Raw genomic sequence first — 14,377 nt, forward strand, 5'->3', positions numbered from 1 at the left:
AGGGAGGGTGGAAGGGAGGGAGACGCAAGAGGGAAGAGATATGGGAATATATTTATATGTATAGCTGATTCACTTTGTTATAAAGCAGAAACTAACACACTATAGTAAAGCAATTATAACTCCAATAAAGATGTTAAAAAAAAAAAAAGAATCCAGGGCTTCCCTGGTGGCGCAGTGGTAAAGAATCCGCCTACCAGTGCAGGGGACACGGGTTCGACCCCTGCTCCAGGAAGATCCCACATGCCGCAGAGCAACTAAGCCCGTGCACCACAAATACTGAGCCTGCGCTCTAGAGCCCTCAAGCCACAACTCCTGGAGCTCAAGTGCCACAACTACTGAAGCCCTCGTTCCACATCTACTGAAGCCCGCACGCCTAGAGCCCATGCTCCACAACAAGAGAAGCCACAGCAATGACAAGCCCGTTCACTGCAACGAAGAGTAGCCCCCACTTGCGACAAGTAGAGTAAGCCCACGCACAGCAATGAAGACCCAACGTAGCCATAAATAAATAAATAGCATCACAATTAAGTTAAAAATCTCAAGATCTACTAAAAAAAATTTTGCTAGAATAAAAAAATAAAAGAGCTTAGAGGGAAGAGCAGATGATATACCATGGCAAACTGTGCTAGATAATTCAGAAAAGATCTAGTGATGGCAAAGATACTGAGATTGAAAAAGCATGTAAAGACATAAAATTTCATGAAATGAGAGCAGAAAAAAAATTTTCTAAAATAACACTGTTACATATTATTTAAAACATACGTATGTGACCAAAATAAATTAAACAAGACAAGTTTAAAAAATTGATTCCAGCTAAGTAGCTGAATCATCTTGGGCATGTTACTTAACCTCTCCCCCTCATTTATAAAATAGAGGTAAATATTAACTATATCTCACTGAGTTATAATGAGAATTAATGACAACACACTAAGGAATTAAAGGATAAAAATGCATAAATGAAGCAAAAGGCAGGGTGCATAACACACAGTAAGCATTCAATAAAAATGAGTTCCCTTTCCTCTCTCTTCCCCAGCCCAACCTTAATCCTAGCTCTGGATGCTGCAAGTATACAACAAATTAAGTCTGGTTTTCTTCTTTATTATACATTTTCAGTTACCAAGTTTTCTCCAGGGCACATATACACAAGTCTTTCAAGTTTCCCATGAAACATGGCATCAAGTGCTCCCTGGTTATCTTCTTTAAAGTTTAGCCTTAATTGCCCTCCAAATTGTCAAAGCTCTTCTAAAACACAATAGCAAAAAAAGTACACAATGTTACATATATGGTCTAACTAGGACAGAATTGAGTAGGATTATTATTTCCCATAATCTGGATATAAAAAACATAGTTTCTGATCTTCTAAGTACACTAAATGTATCTAAAACTTTTTATGCTGGAACATGAAACTTGACACAAGATCAACCGATTGATATTAGGCCCATTCAAATAAGCTGAGATGCTAAAGTACTAAGAGGATTATGAATTTCCAGGATAGGACTTCCCTAGTGGTCCAGTGGTTAAGAATCCACCTGCCAAGGCAGGGGACACGGGTTCAATCCCTGGTCCGGGAAGATCCCACATGCCACGGAACAACTAAGCACGTGGGCCACAACTACTGAGCCTGCACTCTAGAGCCCGCAGGCCTAAGTACTGAAGCCCGCATGCCTAGAGCCCGTGCTCCACAGCAAGAGAAGCCACCGCAATGAGAAGCCCACACACCTCAACGAACAGTATCCCCCACTCGCCACAACTAGAGAAAGCCCGCGCACAGCAACAAAGACCCAATGCAGCCAAAAATAAATAAATAAAATAAATAGATAGATAAATAAATAAATTTCCAGGTTAATCTTTATTTTGATAAATTTTCCTATTTGATATAAGAAGACCACTTAGGTCAAATAGGCAACTCACCTCTTCTGATAAAGTGGTTAGAAGTCTATTTCAGAGGCTGGTAAAGAAAGCAATCAAGAGAAAAAGGAAGTTAGATTCCTGGGGTTAGGGCAGGCTCTTCTACAGTTTACATTACAAAGGTCAAAGGAGGAATCTGATAAAAGGCAAAACAAAATTAATAACATGAAGTATTGTCAAAAAATATTCACCAAAAAATATTTTCAACCTTATTTCTCTCTCAAGTGTATTATTTCCACTAAAGGGAATATTTTATAGACATTAAAAGTGAGTTACTGGGCTTCCCTGGTGGCACAGTGGTTGAGAGTCCGCCTGCCGATGCAGGGGACACGGGTTCGTGCCCCGGTCCGGGAAGATCCCACATGCCGCGGAGCGGCTGGGCCCGTGAGCCATGGCCGCTAAGCCTGCGCGTCCGGAGCCTGTGCTCCGCAACAGGAGAGGCCACAACAGTGAGAGGCCCGCGTACCGCAAAAAAAACAAAAACAAACAAACAAAATAAGTGAGTTACTATAAGCAGACATAAGATAAATGTACAAGAATGTATTAACTTACATGTTGTCAGTAACAGAAAAAAACTGGAGACAATCCAAATGTCCATCAATAGGGTAGGTTAAATAAACTGGAATACATCCAAATAATGTATTATATAGTCATTAAAAGAATGAGGTAGGGCTTCCCTGGTGGCGCAGTGGTTAAGAGTCCGCCTGCCGATGCAGGGGACACAGGTTCTTGCCCCGGTCTGGGAGGATCCCACGTGCCACGGAGCGGCTGGGCCCGTGAGCCATGGCCGCTGAGCCTGCACGTCCGGAGCCTGTGCTCCGCAGCGGGAGAGGCCACAACAGTGAGGGGCCCGCGTACCGCAAAAAAAAAAAAAAAAAGAATGAGGTAAATTCTATATATACTAACATGGAGAGATGTCAAAGTTTCACTGTCAAGTGACAATACCAAGATATTGGTATTGTCACTTGACAGCGTCACTGTTGGCAAAATAGAATGTATAGTGCAATCGTATTTTTATTTTTTAATATAATAGTAAACATTAGTATATATCAAAAAAATTTAAAGGAATGCATATATTAAACTTTATCTTGGTGGAAGAGGTGATTATAAGAAAGACTTTTTTTTTTTAATTTATTTTTGGCTGTGTTGGGTCTTCATTGCTGCATGCGGGTTTTCTCTAGTTGCGGCAAGCAGGGTCTACTCTTCCTTGCTGTGCGTGGGCTTCTCATTGCAGTGGCTTCTCTTGTTGTGGAGCACAGGCTCTAGGCACGCAGGCTTCAGTAGTTGTGGCATGTGGACTCAGTAGTTGTGGTTCGCAGGCTCTAGAGCATAGGCTCAGTAGTTGTGGCGCATGGGCTTAGTTGCTCCCCAGCATGTGGGATCTTTCCGGACCAGGGCTCAAACCCATGTCCCCTGCATTGGCAGGTGGATTCTTAACCACTGTGCCACCAGGGAAGTCCCAAGACTCATTTTTTTATGGAATACGTTTCTGTTCAGTTTTTTTACAATGATCTTGCATTACTTTTGTTTAAAAAATGAAGATTAAAAGCTTAGAACAGGGCTTCCCTGGTGGCACAGTGGTTGAGAGTCTGCCTGCCGATGCAGGGGACACGGGTTCGTGCCCCGGTCCAGGAAGATCCCACATGCCACGGAGCGGCTGGGCCCGTGAGCCATGGCCGCTGGGCCTGCGCCTCCGGAGCCTGTGCTCCTCAACGGGAGAGGCCACAGCAGTGAGAGGCCCGCGTACCGCAAAAAAAAAAAAAAAGCTTAGAACAACTAAAAATCACCCTTTCATCCCTCCCACTACAATAGCTTAGACTACATGAGATGAAATTTATATGTTAAGTGCGAAGAGGGAGGGGCAAAAATATAAAAATTGAATAATCAATGATTATAATTATATAAAAGTATGCACTGGAAAAAATAAAGGAATTATACCAAAGTGATAATGTTATTTTGGGTAGAAAATGTATGACTTATTCTTTACTCTTATTCTAAACTTTCTATAATGTTATATTGACAATAAATATAGCAAACTGAACATAATTTCACAATCAATGTATAATGAAAATGAATCTCTTAAAGCATTTAATTATTAATATACAGAAATACAAACATAAAAGCTGACCTGTAGTAATTCAACCAAATTCATATTAACTACAGCATACTCCCTGGTATTTCTTTTTTCTGAAACGGGTTTGCTTCCTTAAAATATTTTCTTTCTGATTTAAATTCAGGAAAAAAATTCTAATTCCAGTTAAAAATGTATTCTCTAATGTAACTATGGAGCTTTAAGAGGACTTTTAATGTGATTTCCTTATACTTGTAAAGCTTCAACAAGACCAGAGCCTTACCATGCCACAGGGTTATCTGGTCTTAAGAATCCAAAGGAAAGAGTACATAACTATTATAAAAGGTATTTTCAAACAATGCCTATTTTCATAGTTCTTTAATATATATACACATATATACTTTTCAAATAAAGGGTCATATTCCAGTCTGAAATTTCACTTCTGTTTAAATACAATTGTCTTTGATAATATCTCTACTATTTCATAAGCATGAAAGATTTCAACATCATTTCAGACCAGTGGGAAGGAAGCAAACTGCAACCTGTAACAGTTCACATAACACACATGACAGTTAAAAAAAAATTCAATGGCGGCTTCCCTGGTGGCGCAGTGATTAAGAATCCGCCTGCCAATGCAGGAGACACGGGTTCGATCCCTGATCTGGGGATATCCCACATGCTGCGGAGCAACTAAGCCCGTGCACCACAACTACTGAGCCCGTGTGCCACAACTACTGAAGCCCATGCACCTGGAGCCCGTGCTCCGCAACAAGAGAAGCCACCACAATGAGAAGCCCGCACACCGCAACGAAGAGTCGGCCCCGCTTGCCACAACTAGAAAAAGCCCACATGCAGCAACGAAGGCCCAACGCAGCCAAAACTAAAAATTTTTAAATTAAAAAAAAAATTCAATGACATTTGTTGCATATAAAATTCCTTAGCTTGGCATTCAAAGACTTTGCTCTACTAAAACTGGCCTAATCATTAGCCCCCAGACTTAACCCTCCTTTCAAGTGTAGCTTTCCCCTCCTAACTTGGCTTAAGTGATGTTCATCTCATTCCAGCTGTTGTGCTCAGTTAACATCTTCTTGGTCTTCCTAGCTTCACTCTCACACCTCTCCCAATCTATTCTCCAAAATAAGTAAACTTTTGAGAACTTTTCATGTGTGATACAAAGGCTCTTTCTTAGCTGGCCCCTGCCCACATCTCCAGCCTCATCTATCTCTATTCCTCTACCCACAGACACAATCTGCTCCAAACATAGAGAACTACTTGTAGAGTCCTGCTCACACTTCAATACCTAGAAGGAATATTCCTTCTCCCTGGCATGTTCTTCTTGACCTCTTCTACATGGCTCTCCAGTGATCATCTCATAAGGAAAGTGTTCTCTGACCCCTCAATCTCTTTTTTCTGTGTTTTGATAATGCCTTCCACAAAGCTCTGTTATTATAGTTATCACACAGTATTTTAATTGTTGCTTATCTGTCTCTTTCACTGGACTCTGAGCTCCGTGAGGGTTAGACTTGAACTTACTCACCTCCAAATGAATTATGGCATACAAATTTTAATACTACTATATGAATCAAAATCTACAGTGGATAAAAAAATGAAAATAAGTAAGACATTGAGATTCCGTACTTCCTATGTAAAAACATATTCATTCTTTCATTCACTCAGTCAACAAATATTTATTTAGCACCTACTAAGGGCCAGGCACTATGCCAGACCCTAGGGAGTTGGTAATGACAATGCAAACACATACACAAAAAGAATCCTGAGAGTCCAAAATGTTAACATTGGCTATTAACTCTTTGAATCTTGGGGAGATTTGAATAATTGAAAATCATCTCTATTCCCCAATTCCTCCTTAATGAACATGCATTAATTTTATAATCTTACACACACACACACACACACACACAAATGAGGGGTCCTCCCAAATTACAAATTCCTACCAATCAGTAAGAATACAATACGCAAAGTAAATAATGTGCAAATTTGTCAACCATAGCTAATGTGAAAGCAAAACAATTTTTGAGAACTTTTAGTCAGATTCCAATTATACCTAATACAAAGAACAACAAAGACTAAAGTATGCAAAAATACTTCAGGATTTCCACTGTGCCTACTTTTGAAAAAGATCCCATGCAAATTGTCCAAGAAAAACACTGACCACAAGATCAATACCACCCTAGTTTCCCACACTGCAGAAAACAAAAATTTGTCATCCTATTCCATTTAATGCAGGAGAAGAGATGACAATCTCTATACAATTTGTTCAGAAGACAAATTAATAAGTAACACCATATTTCATCTGTATAATGATTTACAGTTTACAGTTCACAAAGCACTTTGACCTTAACAATAATTCTATTTTCTTGTTCCCACTGGATAGATTAAAAAACTAATGATTGAAAAAAAAAAAAACTAATGATTGAGATGAAGAAGGTCTTTCTAACTATGACTCAAAATCCAAAAGCCATAGAAGACAAGATTGATAAGTCTGTCTACATAAAAATCTAGAAGTTCTGCATGGGAATAAAAGAAGTCAGAAGACAAATGTCAAAATGGGAAAATATTTGCAATACATACCCCAGACAAAGAAGTTTATCTTATTACATGTATATATGATATATATACATAAATACATATATATCAATACATAAATAAATATATATACATATTTATATCATATATAAAAAGAGAGAGAAACTTAGAAATTAATAGGAAAGAGGCCTATGACTCAAAAGAAAAACAGGTAAAGAATTTAAACACGTAGTTTACAGAAAAGGAAACATGAGTGATCAAACAATATAAAAAGATCCTTAACCTTAACGTAATATTTTAAAACGTAAAACTACTCTGAGGTATCATTTTTCTCTATCAGATTGGCAAAAATTCAAGTTTGATAACAGTAAAACATAATCTTAGTAACACCAATCCTGAAGCCAGAATACTTGGTTTGAATTTCTGCCACAGTAACTGTATGATTTGAGCAAATCACTTAAAGTCTCTATTCCTCAAATTATTAATCTGAAAAACGGAGATAATAACAGTACCTACCTCAAAGGATGTTATTAAGATAAAATGAAGTAATGTATATAAAGCACTTAGAACAGTATCTGGTACACAGTAAGTACCATGTAAGTATTAGCTATGATACAGCTAATGTTGGTGAGTGAACAGGCAATGCACATTTTGGAGCAACCCCAAAGGGAAGCAATTTGGCAACATATTTCACAGTTATAAATGCATATATCCTTTGACTTAGAAATCCCACTTTCTATAAAGTGATCCCACAAATATCCTTTTACACATGTAAAATGACACATGTTCAAGGGTCTCCATTACAGAATTGCTTATAATATCAAAAGAGTAGAAGCAACATACATGTACAACAATAAGGAACTAGTTAAATTATGATACATCCATTCAATGAAATACTGTGCAGATTTCATGAAAAAAAGCAGAAACTCTCTATGTACTGATCTGGAAAGATCTCCAAGATACATTAAGTGAAAAAAAAATTGGGGGGTAATGGGTTGAAGGTACAGAACAGTGGGGACTGTGGACTAACTTTTGCATGAAAAGTAGGAAAAATACATTCATAATTGTAAGCGTTTGCCTAAAGAAAGTCTAAAAGAGTGTAAAGAAACCAGTAAAAGTGGTTGGGCAAGGGACATGAAACTGCGTGGATGAGGAATAGGCATAGGAGTGAGACTTTCACTGTTTATATAAAATATATAAATATTCAACTATTTATTTAACCATTTGAATGTATTACCTATTCAAAAATTAAATTTAAAAAAACCTAACGCTCAGAGGATAAAAAATTTGCCTACAATCATACAGCCAATCATAACAGGGTCGATGACAGTTAGGACTTCCACTTTTTTCCTTATATCACACTGCCTTTCTGAAATTTTCAGGAATGTAAGATTTAAAAATTATCACAAGTAAGCCTTTCTCTGAAACAACCACTCTGAGTGCTCAGTAGAAATAACACCAGTAAGACACACTGAAGTCATCTCCATATGACGACTTGGAAAACAGTATAATACTCATTGTTGGCCCAAAACATTCACCATCACCCACACTATACAATGTAATACTTGGGCTTCATTTACCAGAAGGAGACAAAATTCTCATAAAAGCCCTTATCATAGATTTCAAATTCCAACACAACATTCATTTTGCAGAAAAGATGAAATGTACGACACAAAGATTATATTTATAAACACTTTCACATAGAGAAAAAATCATTAAAGCAAGTCAGCTTTCTACTCTAAATAAGCCAGGGAATGAGTACATGTAAATATGTAAATATGTAATTTACTTTTTACAAATAACGTAAGTACAAAATGTCATTGGGGATACTGGGTTGGAGATTCCCTAGTCTAGCTTCTCAGCACGTACACTTTTAAACAGAGCTAAACAGGCCTATCATATTCCAAATCACAAAAGATCTGTGTTTCAGACCATCCCAAATAGACATCTGTTTGAGAGAATAATACATCATACATCCAGGGCATCAAGTATTTGAGGATCTCGACATTAATTCACACACAAATATCTGTACCACCTAGTACTGCTTTTGAACAAGTGCCAAGGAACGTCCAACTCAATTCTGGGTCCCTTAGTTCTGAGCAGCCCCACATATAGGACCCAATATCTTCTCTGTTCCATTTCCCGCTTCATAGTGGGCAACTATGACATCCATACTGATGACATATCAATATCCTTTATAGCCCCTTAACCTCCCACTACTTCAATAATCTATGCGTCTATTCCCCTTCAACAGCACTGAGACAGTTACACTCTGGTTTTTTTTTTTAAGTTTATTTATTTACTTATTTATTCATTTGTTCATTCATTTATTTTGGCTGCGTTGGGTCTTTGTTGCTGTACATGGGCTTTCTATAGTTGCAGCGAGTGGGGGCTAGTCCATTGTGGTGCGCAGTCTTCTCATTGTGGTGGTTTCTCGTGTTGCGGAGCATGGGCTCTAGGCACGCGGGCTTCAGTAGTTGTGGCTCGCAGGCTCTAGAGTGCAGGCTCAGTAGTTGTGGCACACAGACTTAGCTGCTCCGCGGCATGTGGGATATTCCCAGACCAGGGCTCGAACACGTGTCCCCTGCATTGGTGGGCGGATTCTTAACCACTGCGCCATCAGGGAAGTCCCTACACTGTTTTTTGTTTTACCTTGAAACTATATTTATACTGAACTCTCAGCTTTCTCATTCTGTTTTTCTTACAAAACCTAGTCTTCAACCACATTTCTGATTGTCTCCTTATTTTCCAAGTACACCAGCCCCAAAGAAGGTTTTATTTCTCACAGCCCCAGCTCTGACGCTTAAAGTGCATCATACCATCATACCTCCCACACTATCACTAGCAATGTAAAATTACTCTCCATTTTACCTTTCTTTCTTGTAAATTCCAATTCTGGATCAACCCAATCATCTTTTTTGCCCTCTTGCTCTTAGGCTGCTGGAGTGGAAAATGCATGCTCCTGGGCCCCACTACAAATATATATTTCTAACTTTAACTTGGCTTAAATGTGTCAGCAATCTTTTTTATTTAATCCTTAATCCAGGGACTTCCCTCCCTGGTGGCGCAGTGGTTAAGAATATGCCTGCCAATGCAGGGGACACAGGTTCGAGCCCTGGTCCGGGAAGATCCCACATGCCACAGAGCAACTAAGCCTGTGCACCACAACTACTGAGCCTGCGAGCCACAACTACTGGGCCCACATGCCTAGAGCTTGTGCTCCGCAACAAGAAGCCACCGTAATGAGAAGCCTGCACACTGAATGAAGAGTAGTCCCTGCTCGCCGCAACTAGAGAAAGCCCACGTGCAGCAACGAAGACCCAACGCAGCCAAAAATAAAAATTAATTAATTAATTAAAAGAAGAATCCTTAATCCATTCCTCTTTCATTTTCCATTGAATATTTCCATGGCCATAATACTCAAGCCAGAAACTCACCATAGTTCCTTCAGTCTCCAAAGATAATTGACGTCTCCACAGATAACTTATCACATCAACAAAATAAAACCATCTTTTAAACTCTCTCACCTTCCTTCTCTCCTACCACATCATTATCCATCTCGATGTCTATCCTTTCGGTGTCAAAGAATGAAATGCCCAACGTATCTCCTAAATAAAATTTCCCCTCAACCTACCATACTAAAAAGAAAAACACACATGTGCCATAGTGGAAAGAACACAGGTTTCAGAGCTAGACAGACTTTTTCAAATTCTTGCCTATAGCTTCCCAACTGTAAAAGAGGGATACTGATACATAAACAAGGCTGTTGTGATCTATAACGCATCTTTATGATACCTGGCATATAGCATAACCTCAACAAAGGTGTTTCACTACTATCAGCTCTCCTTCATAATCACAGTTGTTGAAAGAGTAATTTTACTGTCTCACATTTGCTCCTCAATCCATCACGATCTGACTACTGCCATCATTCCCACCATCACGCTATCTAAAGTGTCTTTCAAAGAAAGCAAGTGATCTTCTAATTACTAAATTCAGTGGTTTCTTCCGAATTCTCATTCTACTGGTCATACACCACATCATACACTGATGGTCGCCCTCTCCCTTCTTGAAACCCTTTTTTCCTTTGGCTTCTATCATAATGCCATTCTGTTCTAGTTCTTGTCCCACTGTTTTAACCTCTCTTTCTCAGTGTCTATTACCCTTCAAACAATGATATTCCTTCTGGTCCACAGCCCTTTTCTTCTCTTCTTTCAGTATTACCACCCCATACTAAGGCTTCAAACATCCCCCATATACTCTTTGTTGACCCTCAAATATATGTATTCAGTTCCAAACTTTCTCCCAGTTTTCAGACCCAAATTTCCATCTACCCACAATGATACCTGAAAAACACCTCAAACTAAACTTATCCAAAATCACATTACCTCCCCTCAAAATTGCTTCTTTATGTTCCCTATTTCAATTAACACTATCAATCCATCCCATCAGCCAAGTTAGAAATCCCCCACTAATTCTCTCAACTCTATTTTTTTCATAATAAATACTATCTATTAAAAGACAAAAGTGAAAATACAAGTTACAGATCAGAAGAGAATTTTTGTAACTAATTGTACTCAAAGTATATTAAAAAAAACTTTTAGAACTTAGTAAGAAAAAACCCCACAAAGTAGAAAAATGGGCAAGAGACTTAACAAGCAATTCACAGAAGAAACCAAATTGGGAAACACAAGATATTCAACATTATTAATAATTGGGGAAATGCAAATAAAGACCACAGTACCTTTTTATACCCCCTAAATTGGTAGAAATTTAAATGTCAGATACTACCAAATACTAATAAGAATATGAAGCAGTGATAACATTCATACTCTGCTATAGGAGTGTAAATTGCTGCAACCACTTTGGAAAACAATCTGATATCTTATGAAGTTAAAGTGCATATACCCCATGACCCTACTCCTAGGTCTTGTTACATGTGTGTACCCCCAACTCCAGCCATAGGCAATCACTAATCTACATTCTATTTCTTTAGTTTTGCCTACTCTGGACATTTCGTATAAATGGAATCATACAGTCAACTCTATTTTGAAACCTCATGGAACTGCATGCCATTCTCTTCATTTTCCTACCACTATTCCCCTCTGACCTGGATTAGCACACTACTTTCCTGCCTACCTAGGCTTTCTGCCTCCACGCTCTTCACTTTGAATTCTTCCTCCATATTTTCACCAGAGATAATCAACCATACCAAACTCCTGCTTAAAAGCTTCAATGGCTCCCCATACCTACAGAATAAAGTCCAAATTATTTAGCAAAGTTTTTTTCAGAGGGATACATTGAAAGGTTTTTAAATTCGACAAACCCGGTTTCACTTCTAGCTAAATCTGAATACTGGCTTAGTCCAGAGTGTTCAAAGTTAAGGGTAAAAGGCAGAGGAGGGAAAAGGAAAGATGCGGAGAGGAGGGATGACAGGGGAGGAGTGAAAAAAAGGAGTCAGTAGTGTCCGAGGGGAGGGAAGTATCTTTCGAGGGTAGAAGTGGGTGTTTTCGAGGGTGTTACGTTTGAGAAAAAAAGTGAGGGAGTCCAGATCTCTGAGCGAGCTGACAGGGTGGAGCTGGAGGTCTCAGAAACGGGAGTTCTGCGACGAAATGAAGAAGTCCTGAGTCTCTGAAGTGGGGAAAGAGCCTGAAGGAGTCGGGGACCAAGTCCCTGATACGAAGGAACTTCTACGGGTTCCGGGCCTCTAAGGTGGGGAGGGAGAAGGCGCGGGGCAGGGGTAAGAAGCCGTCCCGGGACCCTGAAGGAAGTGAAAAGAGTAGGGGAAGGGGTCGAGGAGTGTCCCCAGCCGCTGAGAGGAGGCTCCGGGAAGCGAAGGAGTCTTGCCAGTGCTAAAAGACCGGAGCACCAATGCTCCTAAGCCCATGCGGGCGGTAGCCGCGCACGCGGGCCGGGGTGCCCTGGGTTAGTGCCCCACGCGCTCTCTTGGCGTTACCTGAGGCGGGACTGAGCAGCCAGAGGGGTGCCTGCGCGGGCGGGAGGGGGAGGCGGAGGCAAAGAGGGAGCATAGTAGCCCTCACAGCTCGGAGGCGGCAGCGGCTCTTAGCCTGCGGAGGCGGTAGGGCTCCCTCGCGCAGAAGCCGGCGACTCGGCTGGGCCAGCGGCGGCGGAGGACGAGGAGGCTACTGCCATGACCCCGCAGCCGGGGCCGCTCCCCTCGCCTGTTCGGCGAGGCCAGGAGAATGATCCGGCCGGCGAGCCAAAGAGCGCAGCTGGAAGAGCCGTGGGCTGCCCGGCCGCGAGCGACTGAAACTCCTGCCCAAGCGGGCAGGGAAGCTAGGGGCGGGGTTTCAACGGTCACGCCCCTCTTCTCAAGCCCTCCCTCAGAGCAGCCAATCAATCGTTAATCCTGGAAAAACGAGCTAGTGGAATTGCCCAATTAGCACTAGGAATGCCACGTGGTATGAGGGTGGACACAATGGGCGTTCAGAAAAGCCAATCATCAGCCCAAAGCGCCAACTCCGGAGGACGAAGGGAACCAATAGGAAGGAAGTAGAAGTAAAAACAGAAGAGGCAGTGTGCGGGAAAGGCGGAACCAAGGGCGGAACCAAGGAGGAGAGAATACACCTGGGGAAAACCCGAGCCCAGGAGCCTCTCAGAGGGCGGGAGAGTAAACACAAAATGGGCCAATCAAAATGCCAAACATATAAGCGCTTGGTAATTGATAGAGGCAACAGAAAATGGATTCTACTGGCGCGGCTTTTGGCTTCGTGAAGATATAGCTGAATAAGGACTTGAGTAGGCAAAAGCCGTATGAACGCAGAGTCGGACAGGATCTCACTATAGTGTGGAGGGAAAACTGAAATAAACAATTATTAGCGACTTGAGATAGTAAGAGCAATGGGTATAAATGCTGAGCGAGCAATACCTCTAAACTAAGAGATTCGATTTGGTGAAGCCTTCTTCCAGGAGGCTAACACTTGAGCTGGCTTGAAAACAGGTTAGAGAATAAGAATGCTATTCAGCTGTTCAACAGGCACATATTTCCTCATGCTTTCCATACGCCTGGACCTCATGCCATCAAGGTATGAGCCTGAGCAGATTGAAGCTTCCAGGGCAAGAGCAGGCAAACAGTGGAGTATGGCCTTCCTGCACCCACGTTCCCTGGGGTTAGAGACCTCCTTTGTGCCATCTTTAGACTTGCCTCCTGTTGCAAGGGTCTTGACAGATGAGTGGAATTTGAACAGTTGGAGTATAGGTGGTGTGCATTTTTGGTGGCAATAAAGTTTAAGAAAGATGTGTGGTAAGAGATAGAAGGCAGAGATAAGAGGTTAAATGTGGGTTCAGCTTAAATGCCAAACTTGTCCTTTCTTTTTTATGCTGGGAGAATTATCAGAGGTTCTTTAGCAGGAGAGTAGCCTTTACAGGACACTGTTTTAGGAAGATTGATAGCTCACAGGATCTCTAAAGGGAGAAAAGAGGTCACCATCACCCAGTCCCCTTGGCAAGCCTTTTCTGTATCATTCGCCTGGCAACAAATCATGTGCTGCCACCTGGTGACTGTTCAAATACCATTGTTCCACATTGCTATTTAATGTTTCTGTTGGAGCCCTGGCACCCTTGCAAACCTGTCTTCCACAGACCTTGATGCAAAGTAGTTGATAAATAAGTAGAGCACTGGTAGCAAGTAGATTAAATAGTGCCATTATGCCAGATATATCACCTGCCCAGTAAAAGATGTCAAAGACAGGGGTTCCTTGTATCTGCTTCAGCAGGAAGATGAGCCTTCATGGGAACTTTTGGGTTTTGTTTTTTTGAACAGGTTCTGTTGGACCCAGGTCTCATCTCTACCATTCCATTCTCATCAATCTCCCTAATGCTGAGGGGGAAGAA

The 14,377-nt window shown here is 41.0% G+C and overlaps 1 protein-coding gene across 2 annotated transcripts in view; it reads right to left on the reverse strand.

The window, feature by feature from the left end:
• TESK2 (testis associated actin remodelling kinase 2) overlaps positions 1-12,804 on the reverse strand; it is a 128,502-nt gene extending 115,698 nt beyond the window's left edge. For both annotated transcript variants that reach the window (XM_079933675.1, XM_079933674.1), the window contains exon 1: positions 12,480-12,804. The gene's annotated coding sequence lies outside the window, so the exon portion shown is untranslated. The remainder of the gene's footprint in view (positions 1-12,479) is intronic.
• Between the last annotated feature and the right edge of the window lie 1,573 nt (positions 12,805-14,377).

The sequence above is a fragment of the Stenella coeruleoalba genome (assembly GCF_951394435.1).
Source record: "Stenella coeruleoalba genome assembly, chromosome: 1".
NCBI classification, from domain to species: domain Eukaryota; kingdom Metazoa; phylum Chordata; class Mammalia; order Artiodactyla; family Delphinidae; genus Stenella; species Stenella coeruleoalba.